At 52.7% G+C, this 17,739-nt stretch overlaps 4 long non-coding RNA genes across 4 annotated transcripts; all 4 read right to left on the bottom strand.

Moving 5' to 3' along the window:
- Positions 1-783: 783 nt before the first annotated feature.
- Positions 784-1,835, bottom strand: LOC140679156 (uncharacterized). Its single transcript, XR_012050729.1, has 2 exons — positions 1,460-1,835; positions 784-1,327 (listed from the first exon to the last, which is right to left on the bottom strand). It is a non-coding gene; the product is annotated as an uncharacterized lncRNA (long non-coding RNA).
- Positions 1,836-6,883: 5,048 nt separating this feature from the next.
- LOC140679154 (uncharacterized) lies at positions 6,884-7,947 on the bottom strand. Its single transcript, XR_012050727.1, has 2 exons — positions 7,560-7,947; positions 6,884-7,427 (listed from the first exon to the last, which is right to left on the bottom strand). It is a non-coding gene; the product is annotated as an uncharacterized lncRNA (long non-coding RNA).
- An 898-nt stretch (positions 7,948-8,845) lies between these two features.
- On the bottom strand, positions 8,846-11,934 carry LOC140679157 (uncharacterized). The gene is made up of 4 exons (XR_012050730.1): positions 11,917-11,934; positions 10,814-10,895; positions 10,543-10,683; positions 8,846-8,895 (listed from the first exon to the last, which is right to left on the bottom strand). It is a non-coding gene; the product is annotated as an uncharacterized lncRNA (long non-coding RNA).
- Positions 11,935-12,983: 1,049 nt separating this feature from the next.
- LOC140679155 (uncharacterized) lies at positions 12,984-14,047 on the bottom strand. Its single transcript, XR_012050728.1, has 2 exons — positions 13,660-14,047; positions 12,984-13,527 (listed from the first exon to the last, which is right to left on the bottom strand). It is a non-coding gene; the product is annotated as an uncharacterized lncRNA (long non-coding RNA).
- Positions 14,048-17,739: the final 3,692 nt, after the last annotated feature.

Raw genomic sequence — 17,739 nt, 5'->3', positions numbered from 1 at the left:
CTCGCCCAGGATGATGAACGTTGTCATTATGACCAGGAGGAATATTTTTCTCAGTGGGATGAGCAGCGGCCCCAGAGGTCTTATGCGGATGTAGCACGGGGACGGCAGGATTCCTATCCGCGTCGCCCCTACCCGCAGACACGCCGCCATTTTGATGACCTACATCAAGAGCGCCGCAGCGCCCCTCAGTGGAATTATAGGAGAAACACACGCCAAAATAGGAATTTTGTGCCTTCAAGACAGCACTCTCAGGAGTACTTTAGGCCACAATATTCACCTCAAAGACGTCCCCGCTATCCTCCTCCCCCCAGGGGGACACGGAGGAAACGCCGGGATGCTTCCAGGAGGAATGGGCGCTCCCGTAATACCAGTAGAGACATGGACTCTAGGCCTCCCAGACATTATTCTCAGGACTATTTTTTACCTGAACATTGGCCTCAAAGACGTCCCCGCAATCCTCCCCGTCCCAAGAAGACACGCAAGAAGCGTCAGGACGCTTCTCGGAGGACTGCACCCCCTGACAACTCCACAACGTCCATGGAGGGGAATTTAAAAGCACAGTGTTTTTATAATATTATCAAAATAACACATCATTTGAATAATGTTACAAAAGACACTCACCCCCAGTCCATAATAAAAATGGAAGAGACGCTTGCCACCATGATCAAACCAGCGGTCTCCAACCCTGACGTTGAGACGCTTATCAGGTGCAATGCCAGGACTTGGGCATTAACGACGGTTGAGGTTTTAAGAGACCATTATAAAAACACTCTACAAGTGGAATTGGACAAGATAACCAGTTTTATTGACGAGGTTTGGAGACCCGCTTTTCAGCTGGCCTCTACATGGGCCAAGAAACATCTGGGACGCAGACTGATGGGGGACACCCTCGGGAAGGCCGAGGCTCTGATCGTCGCGGCCTTCGCCGACCCCCCTGTCAACGCGGAGGTGGTACGCCCGGCCCAGTCCTTGCCGGTCCAGACCGCCACCCGGGTATCGGTGGGCACCCATACTGACCCTACGGGCCCTGACGGGGCTCCTGGGGTGGTACGGGCTAGCAGCCCTCCGGCTCGGGTCGTCGCCCGGGTCTCGGTGGCTACCAGCACCGACGCCGTGGCTCCAGATTGGTCTCCTGAGGTGGATCGGGATGCAATCCCTCCAGCACGGGTTGCCCCGATCTTCCTTCCTCGTCGCCCGGAACCACCCAAGGAGCAGAGGGTGACACAGCCCCGGGCCACGGACAGCGGGCCTGCCCAGGACACCCTCGGCGAGGCTCCGCCCACCCAGCTTATTCCTGCATCTCGCAGGAGGCTTCCTCTGGGATCACCTGCAAGACAAGACACACAGGAGACCCCCACTCAGACCGAGGACGACGATGACTCACCACGTGGGTCCACAAGCTCCGGGGCGGATCAAACCCAGGACACCCCCACCCATACAGAGGACGACGATGACTCACCAGGGGGACCCACGGCCTCCTCGCCTCTCCTGATCGACTTTCGGGATGAAGAACAGGAGCGGGGGCTTTCTTCGGTGATGTCCCCTCGTTACTCTTCCGCGACCCCCGACTGGTCCCCTCTCCAGCCTGAGACGGCAGATGAGACGGCACCACAGGGTGAATTTTCACCACGGGGGCCCACACTTTCCGGGGCTCCTATGGTGGACTATGAGGACTCACCCTTGCAGCGGACGCCTCCTCAGGAGACGCCCCCTCAGGAGATGCTTCCTCAGGAGTCCCCCGATTGGGCACATTTGTTCCCTGGGGCACTAAAAAGGAAGCCACACAAGAGGCCTTCCGTCCCAGACACTCCACAACACCTGTCTATTCCAGAATGTGTCGAGTTGGTAGAGGATACGGCTAGTGCCTCCCCCCGTAGACCCACTAGACACATGGTCTCGAGTAGGAGGATGATGGATTGGAAGTTGTCGGCCAACAAGAAATTCTTGGTGATCGGCGACTCCAATCTGTCCCACCTACCACCTTTTTACGTCGACGACCTTCAGATCGACAGTTACCCGGGCGCCAGTTTTAGACACGCGGAGGCCATCCTACGCAAGACCGTAATTGCTGCACCGGTTGAAGTGTTGGTTCTAGCCTTTGGGATCAACCATCGTGAGCAGAAAGTTAAGGAGACCGCTATTAAGCAGCTCCAAGGGGCACTCAGGATGGCCGTGGCTACCTTCCCACGGGCCCGAGTGCTAATCCCCCTGATTAACTATTCGGCCGCTTTGCCCGTTGAGCAGAAAAACAACCTCGGGCGGCTGAATAGTTTAATCAGCAACAATTATGCTCACATCCCGGCTCTCGACAGCCGGGACTTTGAGACCCAACCCGACCTGGTCCACTGGACTCGGGACACGGCCAAGTTGATGCTCAAGCACTGGCTTGACTTTTTAAACTTGGCATCCCCATAATCCCGATCGCTCGGGGGGGTAATAAGAACGTGATAAATTTGGCCCATAATTTCACGCCAACCCCCTTACAAATCTCCCTCCTCAATAAGGGCCTCAACTTCATTCCTTCCACTAATCTCAGTAACGACTGGCATCATCAACTTCAATTTGACCTCCAGCGCTACCACAGACGTGTCAAACTTGAGGTATACTATGAGAAACAAGATTCTCTCGGACCTACACCGTTCACAGCCCGTTCCGGCTGGGAGCCCTCACCTGGACTTATGCCTCCGGAATTCCAGGCTATGGTCCGGTCCGACGGGCTCTCCATGTCCGGTTCGGGCTGCGCACCTGCGGTCGCTCCCAATTTGACACGCGGAGAAGTCGAGGCCCTTCATAGTCTAAAAACAAACAAACATATTGTGATCAAACCAGCCGACAAGGGGAGTGCTGTTGTCATTTTTGACAGATCGCAATACATATGGGAGGGTTCTCGGCAGTTGAGTGACATGACGTATTATAAACCACTGCCGGAACCTATTTATCCGCAAACTATTCCCATGGTAGAAAAGATTCTGGATAATCTTCTACTTAAAAAATTTATCAATTTTAAACAACATAGGTATCTTATGGGGGAGCCGGATCCTCGCCCCCGCAGGTTCTACATGCTCCCTAAAATTCACAAGGAGCCAGACAAGTGGAGCAAGCCCCACGAGATCCCTCCGGGGCGACCCATTGTGTCTGACTGCGGCAGCGAGACGTACAGAACGGCGGCGTTCATCGATCATTATCTGACGCCGCTGTCCGTTCTGCACGACAGCTACCTCAGGGATACCTATGATTTTATTGATAAAATCAAGAAGGTCTGCATTCCCCCAGATGCCATTTTGTTTACCATCGACATTGACAGCCTGTATACAAACATTGATATAAATGAGGGGATACAGGCTGTCAAAAATGTCTTCTACAGGTACCGCGACGTTAGCAGGCCCGAAAAGGAGCTCCTGCAGCTCCTCGACATTAATTTGAGGAGAAACGACTTTGAGTTTGACGGTCGTTTCTACCTCCAAATTAAGGGCACTGCTATGGGCAAGAAATTTGCACCGGCGTATGCCAACATTTTTATGGCAGAGTGGGAGACCTCTGCCTTGGCCGCCTGCCCAAAACGTCCTCTCCACTACTTCCGGTACCTGGATGACATCTGGGGTGTCTGGACCCATTCCAGTGAGGAGTTCAGCGTGTTCTTAAACACGCTGAACACTCACAATAAAAATATCACCATCAAGTCGACCACGAGCAACACATCGGTCGACTTTTTGGACACCACGACATTCAAGGGTCCCGACTTTGCCGACACGCAACACTTGGACATCAGGGTGTTCTTCAAGGAGACCGACACCCACGCGCTCCTCTTCAAAAGCAGCTTCCACCCCAAGCATACCTTCGCGGGGTTGGTGAAATCCCAATTGTTGAGGTTCCATCGTGTCTGCACCAGAAGGGAGGACTTCCTGACGGCCTCGAGGACCCTCTTTTCTGCCCTGAGGGGGAGGGGCTATTCCAGGTCCTTCCTCCGACGGCAGTTGAGGGTCTTCTTGGACCCGAAGGGGCCTCCCCCTGGGACCGACATGATCCCTCTCATCACCACCTACTCTCCCTCGGCCGTGCGGGTCGCCAAGAAGGTCAAAGACCACTTCCGGACCTTTGCGGAGAGTAGCGGGAGGCTGCCGGGGCGCTACGTGGTGCCGGCCTACCGTAAGAACCCCAACTTGAATGATCTGTTGGTCAGGGCCAGGGTCAGCTCACTGAGAGACCCGCCCTCCACTAGGAGGGACACCCTTGTCCGCCACTCACAATGGTTGGTGAACCCCCACAACCGCAAGGTTTTCCAGCCGTTGTGCCGTGGCGGCCGACACACCCGGAACTGTGTGTACGTGATTCGGTGCCAACGATGTGGCGATATGTACGTGGGCGAGACGGGCAATACCTTAGCTAGGAGATTCGCCCAACACAAGTACAACATCGTTAGGCATAAAAATACCAACACTCACCTGGTTCAGCATTTTCTCCGACACGGGTGGTCTTCCGTCCGGGCGACTGTCGTAGAGACGGATCCCAAATGGAGCCTCGCCCAACGCCACCGGGCGGAGCTCCTTTGGATCTCCAAATTGGGCACCAGACATCCAGGGGGCCTAAATGAGGTGTGAGTGTGAGCCCGTTGGATTGTGACGGACAGTGCACATTCCCGTTTTTCCCTTCTTTATTTTTCCCATACCCCCCACCCCCCCTCTTCCCTAACCCTAACCATTCCCTTCTCCTTACCTAAAACCTACCCCCAAACCTAACCAGCCAGTGCCTCCAATCCTCTTACGGCTCTCACTCTCCCTCGCTCGCCCTCCTGGACCTGCCAAAACAGACAGAAAACGCATAAATATACTCACCTGGGGATGGGACTCATATACAATCGGAGCATCATACTAAGGGGAGGTAACAGGGAATATATACCTAAAACCTACCCCAACCCTAATCCTAAAACCTAACCCTAACCCTAACCCTAACCCTAACCCTAACCCTAACCCTAACCTTGGGTACGGTACACATACGTACATTCAGAGCATTACACTAAGGGGAGCTTACTGGGACTATCCTCTCCCAACTCTCTGTTTAATACTGAAGCCCTAGGTCACACATCCAGGGTACTTTCTGTATTATTTCCATTTGAATGTACTAGTGTTTGTCTATTATTATATATATATATATATATATATACATATATATTTATTATAATATATTATATAATATTTATACCATATTACATTGTATTATATTATATATCATATAACAATAACAATGTCTATCATTTCATGTTATTGTTTTAGCAGACAGGATTTTGCAGTAGCATCCTGGGGCTTCAGAGGGTCACTGTTGTCTTCTTTTTACACTTGTGTTGTGGTCAAGACTTCTATTTTGAAGGCCAACTTGTGTTTGACGTGGACCCCACCCCTTCATTTAAATGTTATATTGCTATTAACACCTTTCTCCTGCAATACCTGTTTTCACTGCAAGGATAAAAGGTTGACTTTAGCCTACCTGCCGTGCTAACCTGCTAATACTCTACAAACGAGTCAGGCCTGATGAAGGTATCTTACCGAAACGTTGCCATCTGACTCGTTTCATGTAAATATACATTTTCTACTTTTTTCATATTTTTCTGACACATTGTAGTATTTTTCTTGTATTTGTTTACTTGCCGTGTCCAGTTGAAGGCCTGGTCGCGGCGCGACGCTTTCGTTCCACTAGTCGCTATTTTCTGTAAATAAACAGCCTATTTTTGATACTACATGTGCTATTTTTACTCACGAGATATTCCGGTGGCTCATTAGCGCGAGATACAGCATATTTTTGAACAAAAAAGCGTATCTCACCGTTTATGCAGCCAGCCATCAACCGGAAGTGATTATCTTGACCTCGGCGGAAGTCCCGCCTCCGAGCATTCCGTTCTCTCTTTTTCACAAAGGAAACGGATAAAGACAATTTATTTTTATAAAGCGAACAAACCTTTTTTCGCCAACCAGTTTTTCACATCATCCACACCAGCGACATATTAAAATAATTTTGCAATATGTCGGATGGGTTCGAATACGACTGGCTTCCGGTCAGGTCGGGGCGAAGACGCGCACGGCGACGTCAGGCTGCGCCTTCAGAGTGGCTCGCCCAGGATGATGAACGTTGTCATTATGACCAGGAGGAATATTTTTCTCAGTGGGATGAGCAGCGGCCCCAGAGGTCTTATGCGGATGTAGCACGGGGACGGCAGGATTCCTATCCGCGTCGCCCCTACCCGCAGACACGCCGCCATTTTGATGACCTACATCAAGAGCGCCGCAGCGCCCCTCAGTGGAATTATAGGAGAAACACACGCCAAAATAGGAATTTTGTGCCTTCAAGACAGCACTCTCAGGAGTACTTTAGGCCACAATATTCACCTCAAAGACGTCCCCGCTATCCTCCTCCCCCCAGGGGGACACGGAGGAAACGCCGGGATGCTTCCAGGAGGAATGGGCGCTCCCGTAATACCAGTAGAGACATGGACTCTAGGCCTCCCAGACATTATTCTCAGGACTATTTTTTACCTGAACATTGGCCTCAAAGACGTCCCCGCAATCCTCCCCGTCCCAAGAAGACACGCAAGAAGCGTCAGGACGCTTCTCGGAGGACTGCACCCCCTGACAACTCCACAACGTCCATGGAGGGGAATTTAAAAGCACAGTGTTTTTATAATATTATCAAAATAACACATCATTTGAATAATGTTACAAAAGACACTCACCCCCAGTCCATAATAAAAATGGAAGAGACGCTTGCCACCATGATCAAACCAGCGGTCTCCAACCCTGACGTTGAGACGCTTATCAGGTGCAATGCCAGGACTTGGGCATTAACGACGGTTGAGGTTTTAAGAGACCATTATAAAAACACTCTACAAGTGGAATTGGACAAGATAACCAGTTTTATTGACGAGGTTTGGAGACCCGCTTTTCAGCTGGCCTCTACATGGGCCAAGAAACATCTGGGACGCAGACTGATGGGGGACACCCTCGGGAAGGCCGAGGCTCTGATCGTCGCGGCCTTCGCCGACCCCCCTGTCAACGCGGAGGTGGTACGCCCGGCCCAGTCCTTGCCGGTCCAGACCGCCACCCGGGTATCGGTGGGCACCCATACTGACCCTACGGGCCCTGACGGGGCTCCTGGGGTGGTACGGGCTAGCAGCCCTCCGGCTCGGGTCGTCGCCCGGGTCTCGGTGGCTACCAGCACCGACGCCGTGGCTCCAGATTGGTCTCCTGAGGTGGATCGGGATGCAATCCCTCCAGCACGGGTTGCCCCGATCTTCCTTCCTCGTCGCCCGGAACCACCCAAGGAGCAGAGGGTGACACAGCCCCGGGCCACGGACAGCGGGCCTGCCCAGGACACCCTCGGCGAGGCTCCGCCCACCCAGCTTATTCCTGCATCTCGCAGGAGGCTTCCTCTGGGATCACCTGCAAGACAAGACACACAGGAGACCCCCACTCAGACCGAGGACGACGATGACTCACCACGTGGGTCCACAAGCTCCGGGGCGGATCAAACCCAGGACACCCCCACCCATACAGAGGACGACGATGACTCACCAGGGGGACCCACGGCCTCCTCGCCTCTCCTGATCGACTTTCGGGATGAAGAACAGGAGCGGGGGCTTTCTTCGGTGATGTCCCCTCGTTACTCTTCCGCGACCCCCGACTGGTCCCCTCTCCAGCCTGAGACGGCAGATGAGACGGCACCACAGGGTGAATTTTCACCACGGGGGCCCACACTTTCCGGGGCTCCTATGGTGGACTATGAGGACTCACCCTTGCAGCGGACGCCTCCTCAGGAGACGCCCCCTCAGGAGATGCTTCCTCAGGAGTCCCCCGATTGGGCACATTTGTTCCCTGGGGCACTAAAAAGGAAGCCACACAAGAGGCCTTCCGTCCCAGACACTCCACAACACCTGTCTATTCCAGAATGTGTCGAGTTGGTAGAGGATACGGCTAGTGCCTCCCCCCGTAGACCCACTAGACACATGGTCTCGAGTAGGAGGATGATGGATTGGAAGTTGTCGGCCAACAAGAAATTCTTGGTGATCGGCGACTCCAATCTGTCCCACCTACCACCTTTTTACGTCGACGACCTTCAGATCGACAGTTACCCGGGCGCCAGTTTTAGACACGCGGAGGCCATCCTACGCAAGACCGTAATTGCTGCACCGGTTGAAGTGTTGGTTCTAGCCTTTGGGATCAACCATCGTGAGCAGAAAGTTAAGGAGACCGCTATTAAGCAGCTCCAAGGGGCACTCAGGATGGCCGTGGCTACCTTCCCACGGGCCCGAGTGCTAATCCCCCTGATTAACTATTCGGCCGCTTTGCCCGTTGAGCAGAAAAACAACCTCGGGCGGCTGAATAGTTTAATCAGCAACAATTATGCTCACATCCCGGCTCTCGACAGCCGGGACTTTGAGACCCAACCCGACCTGGTCCACTGGACTCGGGACACGGCCAAGTTGATGCTCAAGCACTGGCTTGACTTTTTAAACTTGGCATCCCCATAATCCCGATCGCTCGGGGGGGTAATAAGAACGTGATAAATTTGGCCCATAATTTCACGCCAACCCCCTTACAAATCTCCCTCCTCAATAAGGGCCTCAACTTCATTCCTTCCACTAATCTCAGTAACGACTGGCATCATCAACTTCAATTTGACCTCCAGCGCTACCACAGACGTGTCAAACTTGAGGTATACTATGAGAAACAAGATTCTCTCGGACCTACACCGTTCACAGCCCGTTCCGGCTGGGAGCCCTCACCTGGACTTATGCCTCCGGAATTCCAGGCTATGGTCCGGTCCGACGGGCTCTCCATGTCCGGTTCGGGCTGCGCACCTGCGGTCGCTCCCAATTTGACACGCGGAGAAGTCGAGGCCCTTCATAGTCTAAAAACAAACAAACATATTGTGATCAAACCAGCCGACAAGGGGAGTGCTGTTGTCATTTTTGACAGATCGCAATACATATGGGAGGGTTCTCGGCAGTTGAGTGACATGACGTATTATAAACCACTGCCGGAACCTATTTATCCGCAAACTATTCCCATGGTAGAAAAGATTCTGGATAATCTTCTACTTAAAAAATTTATCAATTTTAAACAACATAGGTATCTTATGGGGGAGCCGGATCCTCGCCCCCGCAGGTTCTACATGCTCCCTAAAATTCACAAGGAGCCAGACAAGTGGAGCAAGCCCCACGAGATCCCTCCGGGGCGACCCATTGTGTCTGACTGCGGCAGCGAGACGTACAGAACGGCGGCGTTCATCGATCATTATCTGACGCCGCTGTCCGTTCTGCACGACAGCTACCTCAGGGATACCTATGATTTTATTGATAAAATCAAGAAGGTCTGCATTCCCCCAGATGCCATTTTGTTTACCATCGACATTGACAGCCTGTATACAAACATTGATATAAATGAGGGGATACAGGCTGTCAAAAATGTCTTCTACAGGTACCGCGACGTTAGCAGGCCCGAAAAGGAGCTCCTGCAGCTCCTCGACATTAATTTGAGGAGAAACGACTTTGAGTTTGACGGTCGTTTCTACCTCCAAATTAAGGGCACTGCTATGGGCAAGAAATTTGCACCGGCGTATGCCAACATTTTTATGGCAGAGTGGGAGACCTCTGCCTTGGCCGCCTGCCCAAAACGTCCTCTCCACTACTTCCGGTACCTGGATGACATCTGGGGTGTCTGGACCCATTCCAGTGAGGAGTTCAGCGTGTTCTTAAACACGCTGAACACTCACAATAAAAATATCACCATCAAGTCGACCACGAGCAACACATCGGTCGACTTTTTGGACACCACGACATTCAAGGGTCCCGACTTTGCCGACACGCAACACTTGGACATCAGGGTGTTCTTCAAGGAGACCGACACCCACGCGCTCCTCTTCAAAAGCAGCTTCCACCCCAAGCATACCTTCGCGGGGTTGGTGAAATCCCAATTGTTGAGGTTCCATCGTGTCTGCACCAGAAGGGAGGACTTCCTGACGGCCTCGAGGACCCTCTTTTCTGCCCTGAGGGGGAGGGGCTATTCCAGGTCCTTCCTCCGACGGCAGTTGAGGGTCTTCTTGGACCCGAAGGGGCCTCCCCCTGGGACCGACATGATCCCTCTCATCACCACCTACTCTCCCTCGGCCGTGCGGGTCGCCAAGAAGGTCAAAGACCACTTCCGGACCTTTGCGGAGAGTAGCGGGAGGCTGCCGGGGCGCTACGTGGTGCCGGCCTACCGTAAGAACCCCAACTTGAATGATCTGTTGGTCAGGGCCAGGGTCAGCTCACTGAGAGACCCGCCCTCCACTAGGAGGGACACCCTTGTCCGCCACTCACAATGGTTGGTGAACCCCCACAACCGCAAGGTTTTCCAGCCGTTGTGCCGTGGCGGCCGACACACCCGGAACTGTGTGTACGTGATTCGGTGCCAACGATGTGGCGATATGTACGTGGGCGAGACGGGCAATACCTTAGCTAGGAGATTCGCCCAACACAAGTACAACATCGTTAGGCATAAAAATACCAACACTCACCTGGTTCAGCATTTTCTCCGACACGGGTGGTCTTCCGTCCGGGCGACTGTCGTAGAGACGGATCCCAAATGGAGCCTCGCCCAACGCCACCGGGCGGAGCTCCTTTGGATCTCCAAATTGGGCACCAGACATCCAGGGGGCCTAAATGAGGTGTGAGTGTGAGCCCGTTGGATTGTGACGGACAGTGCACATTCCCGTTTTTCCCTTCTTTATTTTTCCCATACCCCCCACCCCCCCTCTTCCCTAACCCTAACCATTCCCTTCTCCTTACCTAAAACCTACCCCCAAACCTAACCAGCCAGTGCCTCCAATCCTCTTACGGCTCTCACTCTCCCTCGCTCGCCCTCCTGGACCTGCCAAAACAGACAGAAAACGCATAAATATACTCACCTGGGGATGGGACTCATATACAATCGGAGCATCATACTAAGGGGAGGTAACAGGGAATATATACCTAAAACCTACCCCAACCCTAATCCTAAAACCTAACCCTAACCCTAACCCTAACCCTAACCCTAACCCTAACCCTAACCTTGGGTACGGTACACATACGTACATTCAGAGCATTACACTAAGGGGAGCTTACTGGGACTATCCTCTCCCAACTCTCTGTTTAATACTGAAGCCCTAGGTCACACATCCAGGGTACTTTCTGTATTATTTCCATTTGAATGTACTAGTGTTTGTCTATTATTATATATATATATATATATATATACATATATATTTATTATAATATATTATATAATATTTATACCATATTACATTGTATTATATTATATATCATATAACAATAACAATGTCTATCATTTCATGTTATTGTTTTAGCAGACAGGATTTTGCAGTAGCATCCTGGGGCTTCAGAGGGTCACTGTTGTCTTCTTTTTACACTTGTGTTGTGGTCAAGACTTCTATTTTGAAGGCCAACTTGTGTTTGACGTGGACCCCACCCCTTCATTTAAATGTTATATTGCTATTAACACCTTTCTCCTGCAATACCTGTTTTCACTGCAAGGATAAAAGGTTGACTTTAGCCTACCTGCCGTGCTAACCTGCTAATACTCTACAAACGAGTCAGGCCTGATGAAGGTATCTTACCGAAACGTTGCCATCTGACTCGTTTCATGTAAATATACATTTTCTACTTTTTTCATATTTTTCTGACACATTGTAGTATTTTTCTTGTATTTGTTTACTTGCCGTGTCCAGTTGAAGGCCTGGTCGCGGCGCGACGCTTTCGTTCCACTAGTCGCTATTTTCTGTAAATAAACAGCCTATTTTTGATACTACATGTGCTATTTTTACTCACGAGATATTCCGGTGGCTCATTAGCGCGAGATACAGCATATTTTTGAACAAAAAAGCGTATCTCACCGTTTATGCAGCCAGCCATCAACCGGAAGTGATCATCTTGACCTCGGCGGAAGTCCCGCCTCCGAGCATTCCGTTCTCTCTTTTTCACAAAGGAAACGGATAAAGACAATTTATTTTTATAAAGCGAACAAACCTTTTTTCGCCAACCAGTTTTTCACATCATCCACACCAGCGACATATTAAAATAATTTTGCAATATGTCGGATGGGTTCGAATACGACTGGCTTCCGGTCAGGTCGGGGCGAAGACGCGCACGGCGACGTCAGGCTGCGCCTTCAGAGTGGCTCGCCCAGGATGATGAACGTTGTCATTATGACCAGGAGGAATATTTTTCTCAGTGGGATGAGCAGCGGCCCCAGAGGTCTTATGCGGATGTAGCACGGGGACGGCAGGATTCCTATCCGCGTCGCCCCTACCCGCAGACACGCCGCCATTTTGATGACCTACATCAAGAGCGCCGCAGCGCCCCTCAGTGGAATTATAGGAGAAACACACGCCAAAATAGGAATTTTGTGCCTTCAAGACAGCACTCTCAGGAGTACTTTAGGCCACAATATTCACCTCAAAGACGTCCCCGCTATCCTCCTCCCCCCAGGGGGACACGGAGGAAACGCCGGGATGCTTCCAGGAGGAATGGGCGCTCCCGTAATACCAGTAGAGACATGGACTCTAGGCCTCCCAGACATTATTCTCAGGACTATTTTTTACCTGAACATTGGCCTCAAAGACGTCCCCGCAATCCTCCCCGTCCCAAGAAGACACGCAAGAAGCGTCAGGACGCTTCTCGGAGGACTGCACCCCCTGACAACTCCACAACGTCCATGGAGGGGAATTTAAAAGCACAGTGTTTTTATAATATTATCAAAATAACACATCATTTGAATAATGTTACAAAAGACACTCACCCCCAGTCCATAATAAAAATGGAAGAGACGCTTGCCACCATGATCAAACCAGCGGTCTCCAACCCTGACGTTGAGACGCTTATCAGGTGCAATGCCAGGACTTGGGCATTAACGACGGTTGAGGTTTTAAGAGACCATTATAAAAACACTCTACAAGTGGAATTGGACAAGATAACCAGTTTTATTGACGAGGTTTGGAGACCCGCTTTTCAGCTGGCCTCTACATGGGCCAAGAAACATCTGGGACGCAGACTGATGGGGGACACCCTCGGGAAGGCCGAGGCTCTGATCGTCGCGGCCTTCGCCGACCCCCCTGTCAACGCGGAGGTGGTACGCCCGGCCCAGTCCTTGCCGGTCCAGACCGCCACCCGGGTATCGGTGGGCACCCATACTGACCCTACGGGCCCTGACGGGGCTCCTGGGGTGGTACGGGCTAGCAGCCCTCCGGCTCGGGTCGTCGCCCGGGTCTCGGTGGCTACCAGCACCGACGCCGTGGCTCCAGATTGGTCTCCTGAGGTGGATCGGGATGCAATCCCTCCAGCACGGGTTGCCCCGATCTTCCTTCCTCGTCGCCCGGAACCACCCAAGGAGCAGAGGGTGACACAGCCCCGGGCCACGGACAGCGGGCCTGCCCAGGACACCCTCGGCGAGGCTCCGCCCACCCAGCTTATTCCTGCATCTCGCAGGAGGCTTCCTCTGGGATCACCTGCAAGACAAGACACACAGGAGACCCCCACTCAGACCGAGGACGACGATGACTCACCACGTGGGTCCACAAGCTCCGGGGCGGATCAAACCCAGGACACCCCCACCCATACAGAGGACGACGATGACTCACCAGGGGGACCCACGGCCTCCTCGCCTCTCCTGATCGACTTTCGGGATGAAGAACAGGAGCGGGGGCTTTCTTCGGTGATGTCCCCTCGTTACTCTTCCGCGACCCCCGACTGGTCCCCTCTCCAGCCTGAGACGGCAGATGAGACGGCACCACAGGGTGAATTTTCACCACGGGGGCCCACACTTTCCGGGGCTCCTATGGTGGACTATGAGGACTCACCCTTGCAGCGGACGCCTCCTCAGGAGACGCCCCCTCAGGAGATGCTTCCTCAGGAGTCCCCCGATTGGGCACATTTGTTCCCTGGGGCACTAAAAAGGAAGCCACACAAGAGGCCTTCCGTCCCAGACACTCCACAACACCTGTCTATTCCAGAATGTGTCGAGTTGGTAGAGGATACGGCTAGTGCCTCCCCCCGTAGACCCACTAGACACATGGTCTCGAGTAGGAGGATGATGGATTGGAAGTTGTCGGCCAACAAGAAATTCTTGGTGATCGGCGACTCCAATCTGTCCCACCTACCACCTTTTTACGTCGACGACCTTCAGATCGACAGTTACCCGGGCGCCAGTTTTAGACACGCGGAGGCCATCCTACGCAAGACCGTAATTGCTGCACCGGTTGAAGTGTTGGTTCTAGCCTTTGGGATCAACCATCGTGAGCAGAAAGTTAAGGAGACCGCTATTAAGCAGCTCCAAGGGGCACTCAGGATGGCCGTGGCTACCTTCCCACGGGCCCGAGTGCTAATCCCCCTGATTAACTATTCGGCCGCTTTGCCCGTTGAGCAGAAAAACAACCTCGGGCGGCTGAATAGTTTAATCAGCAACAATTATGCTCACATCCCGGCTCTCGACAGCCGGGACTTTGAGACCCAACCCGACCTGGTCCACTGGACTCGGGACACGGCCAAGTTGATGCTCAAGCACTGGCTTGACTTTTTAAACTTGGCATCCCCATAATCCCGATCGCTCGGGGGGGTAATAAGAACGTGATAAATTTGGCCCATAATTTCACGCCAACCCCCTTACAAATCTCCCTCCTCAATAAGGGCCTCAACTTCATTCCTTCCACTAATCTCAGTAACGACTGGCATCATCAACTTCAATTTGACCTCCAGCGCTACCACAGACGTGTCAAACTTGAGGTATACTATGAGAAACAAGATTCTCTCGGACCTACACCGTTCACAGCCCGTTCCGGCTGGGAGCCCTCACCTGGACTTATGCCTCCGGAATTCCAGGCTATGGTCCGGTCCGACGGGCTCTCCATGTCCGGTTCGGGCTGCGCACCTGCGGTCGCTCCCAATTTGACACGCGGAGAAGTCGAGGCCCTTCATAGTCTAAAAACAAACAAACATATTGTGATCAAACCAGCCGACAAGGGGAGTGCTGTTGTCATTTTTGACAGATCGCAATACATATGGGAGGGTTCTCGGCAGTTGAGTGACATGACGTATTATAAACCACTGCCGGAACCTATTTATCCGCAAACTATTCCCATGGTAGAAAAGATTCTGGATAATCTTCTACTTAAAAAATTTATCAATTTTAAACAACATAGGTATCTTATGGGGGAGCCGGATCCTCGCCCCCGCAGGTTCTACATGCTCCCTAAAATTCACAAGGAGCCAGACAAGTGGAGCAAGCCCCACGAGATCCCTCCGGGGCGACCCATTGTGTCTGACTGCGGCAGCGAGACGTACAGAACGGCGGCGTTCATCGATCATTATCTGACGCCGCTGTCCGTTCTGCACGACAGCTACCTCAGGGATACCTATGATTTTATTGATAAAATCAAGAAGGTCTGCATTCCCCCAGATGCCATTTTGTTTACCATCGACATTGACAGCCTGTATACAAACATTGATATAAATGAGGGGATACAGGCTGTCAAAAATGTCTTCTACAGGTACCGCGACGTTAGCAGGCCCGAAAAGGAGCTCCTGCAGCTCCTCGACATTAATTTGAGGAGAAACGACTTTGAGTTTGACGGTCGTTTCTACCTCCAAATTAAGGGCACTGCTATGGGCAAGAAATTTGCACCGGCGTATGCCAACATTTTTATGGCAGAGTGGGAGACCTCTGCCTTGGCCGCCTGCCCAAAACGTCCTCTCCACTACTTCCGGTACCTGGATGACATCTGGGGTGTCTGGACCCATTCCAGTGAGGAGTTCAGCGTGTTCTTAAACACGCTGAACACTCACAATAAAAATATCACCATCAAGTCGACCACGAGCAACACATCGGTCGACTTTTTGGACACCACGACATTCAAGGGTCCCGACTTTGCCGACACGCAACACTTGGACATCAGGGTGTTCTTCAAGGAGACCGACACCCACGCGCTCCTCTTCAAAAGCAGCTTCCACCCCAAGCATACCTTCGCGGGGTTGGTGAAATCCCAATTGTTGAGGTTCCATCGTGTCTGCACCAGAAGGGAGGACTTCCTGACGGCCTCGAGGACCCTCTTTTCTGCCCTGAGGGGGAGGGGCTATTCCAGGTCCTTCCTCCGACGGCAGTTGAGGGTCTTCTTGGACCCGAAGGGGCCTCCCCCTGGGACCGACATGATCCCTCTCATCACCACCTACTCTCCCTCGGCCGTGCGGGTCGCCAAGAAGGTCAAAGACCACTTCCGGACCTTTGCGGAGAGTAGCGGGAGGCTGCCGGGGCGCTACGTGGTGCCGGCCTACCGTAAGAACCCCAACTTGAATGATCTGTTGGTCAGGGCCAGGGTCAGCTCACTGAGAGACCCGCCCTCCACTAGGAGGGACACCCTTGTCCGCCACTCACAATGGTTGGTGAACCCCCACAACCGCAAGGTTTTCCAGCCGTTGTGCCGTGGCGGCCGACACACCCGGAACTGTGTGTACGTGATTCGGTGCCAACGATGTGGCGATATGTACGTGGGCGAGACGGGCAATACCTTAGCTAGGAGATTCGCCCAACACAAGTACAACATCGTTAGGCATAAAAATACCAACACTCACCTGGTTCAGCATTTTCTCCGACACGGGTGGTCTTCCGTCCGGGCGACTGTCGTAGAGACGGATCCCAAATGGAGCCTCGCCCAACGCCACCGGGCGGAGCTCCTTTGGATCTCCAAATTGGGCACCAGACATCCAGGGGGCCTAAATGAGGTGTGAGTGTGAGCCCGTTGGATTGTGACGGACAGTGCACATTCCCGTTTTTCCCTTCTTTATTTTTCCCATACCCCCCACCCCCCCTCTTCCCTAACCCTAACCATTCCCTTCTCCTTACCTAAAACCTACCCCCAAACCTAACCCTAACCCTAACCCTAACCCTAACCCTAACCCTAACCCTAACCCTAACCCTAACCCTAACCCTAACCCTAACCCTAACCCTAACCCTAACCCTAACCCTAACCCTAACCCCTAACCCCTAACCCCTAACCCTAACCCTAACCCTAACCCTAACCCTAACCCTAACCCTAACCCTAACCCTAACCCTAACCCTAACCCTAACCCTAACCCTAACCCTAACCCTAACCCTAACCCTAACCCACACTTCCGGACCTTTGCGGAGAGTAGCGGGAGGCTGCCGGGGCGCTACGTGGTGCCGGCCTACCGTAAGAACCCCAACTTGAATGATCTGCTGGTCAGGGCCAGGGTCAGCTCACTGAGAGACCCGCCCTCCACTAGGAGGGACACCCTTGTCCGCCACTCACAATGGTTGGTGAACCCCCACAACCGCAAGGTTTTCCAGCCGTTGTGCCGTGGCGGCCGACACACCCGGAACTGTGTGTACGTGATTCGGTGCCAACGATGTGGCGATATGTACGTGGGCGAGACGGGCAATACCTTAGCTAGGAGATTCGCCCAACACAAGTACAACATCGTTAGGCATAAAAATACCAACACTCACCTGGTTCAGCATTTTCTCCGACACGGGTGGTCTTCCGTCCGGGCGACTGTCGTAGAGACGGATCCCAAATGGAGCCTCGCCCAACGCCACCGGGCGGAGCTCCTTTGGATCTCCAAATTGGGCACCAGACATCCAGGGGGCCTAAATGAGGTGTGAGTGTGAGCCCGTTGGATTGTGACGGACAGTGCACATTCCCGTTTTT

This window comes from Nerophis lumbriciformis, linkage group LG11, assembly GCF_033978685.3.
Source record: "Nerophis lumbriciformis linkage group LG11, RoL_Nlum_v2.1, whole genome shotgun sequence".
In the NCBI taxonomy this organism is placed as follows: domain Eukaryota; kingdom Metazoa; phylum Chordata; class Actinopteri; order Syngnathiformes; family Syngnathidae; genus Nerophis; species Nerophis lumbriciformis.
The sequence above is the reverse complement of the archived record's forward strand: the minus strand, read 5'-3'. Positions and strand labels throughout refer to the sequence as shown.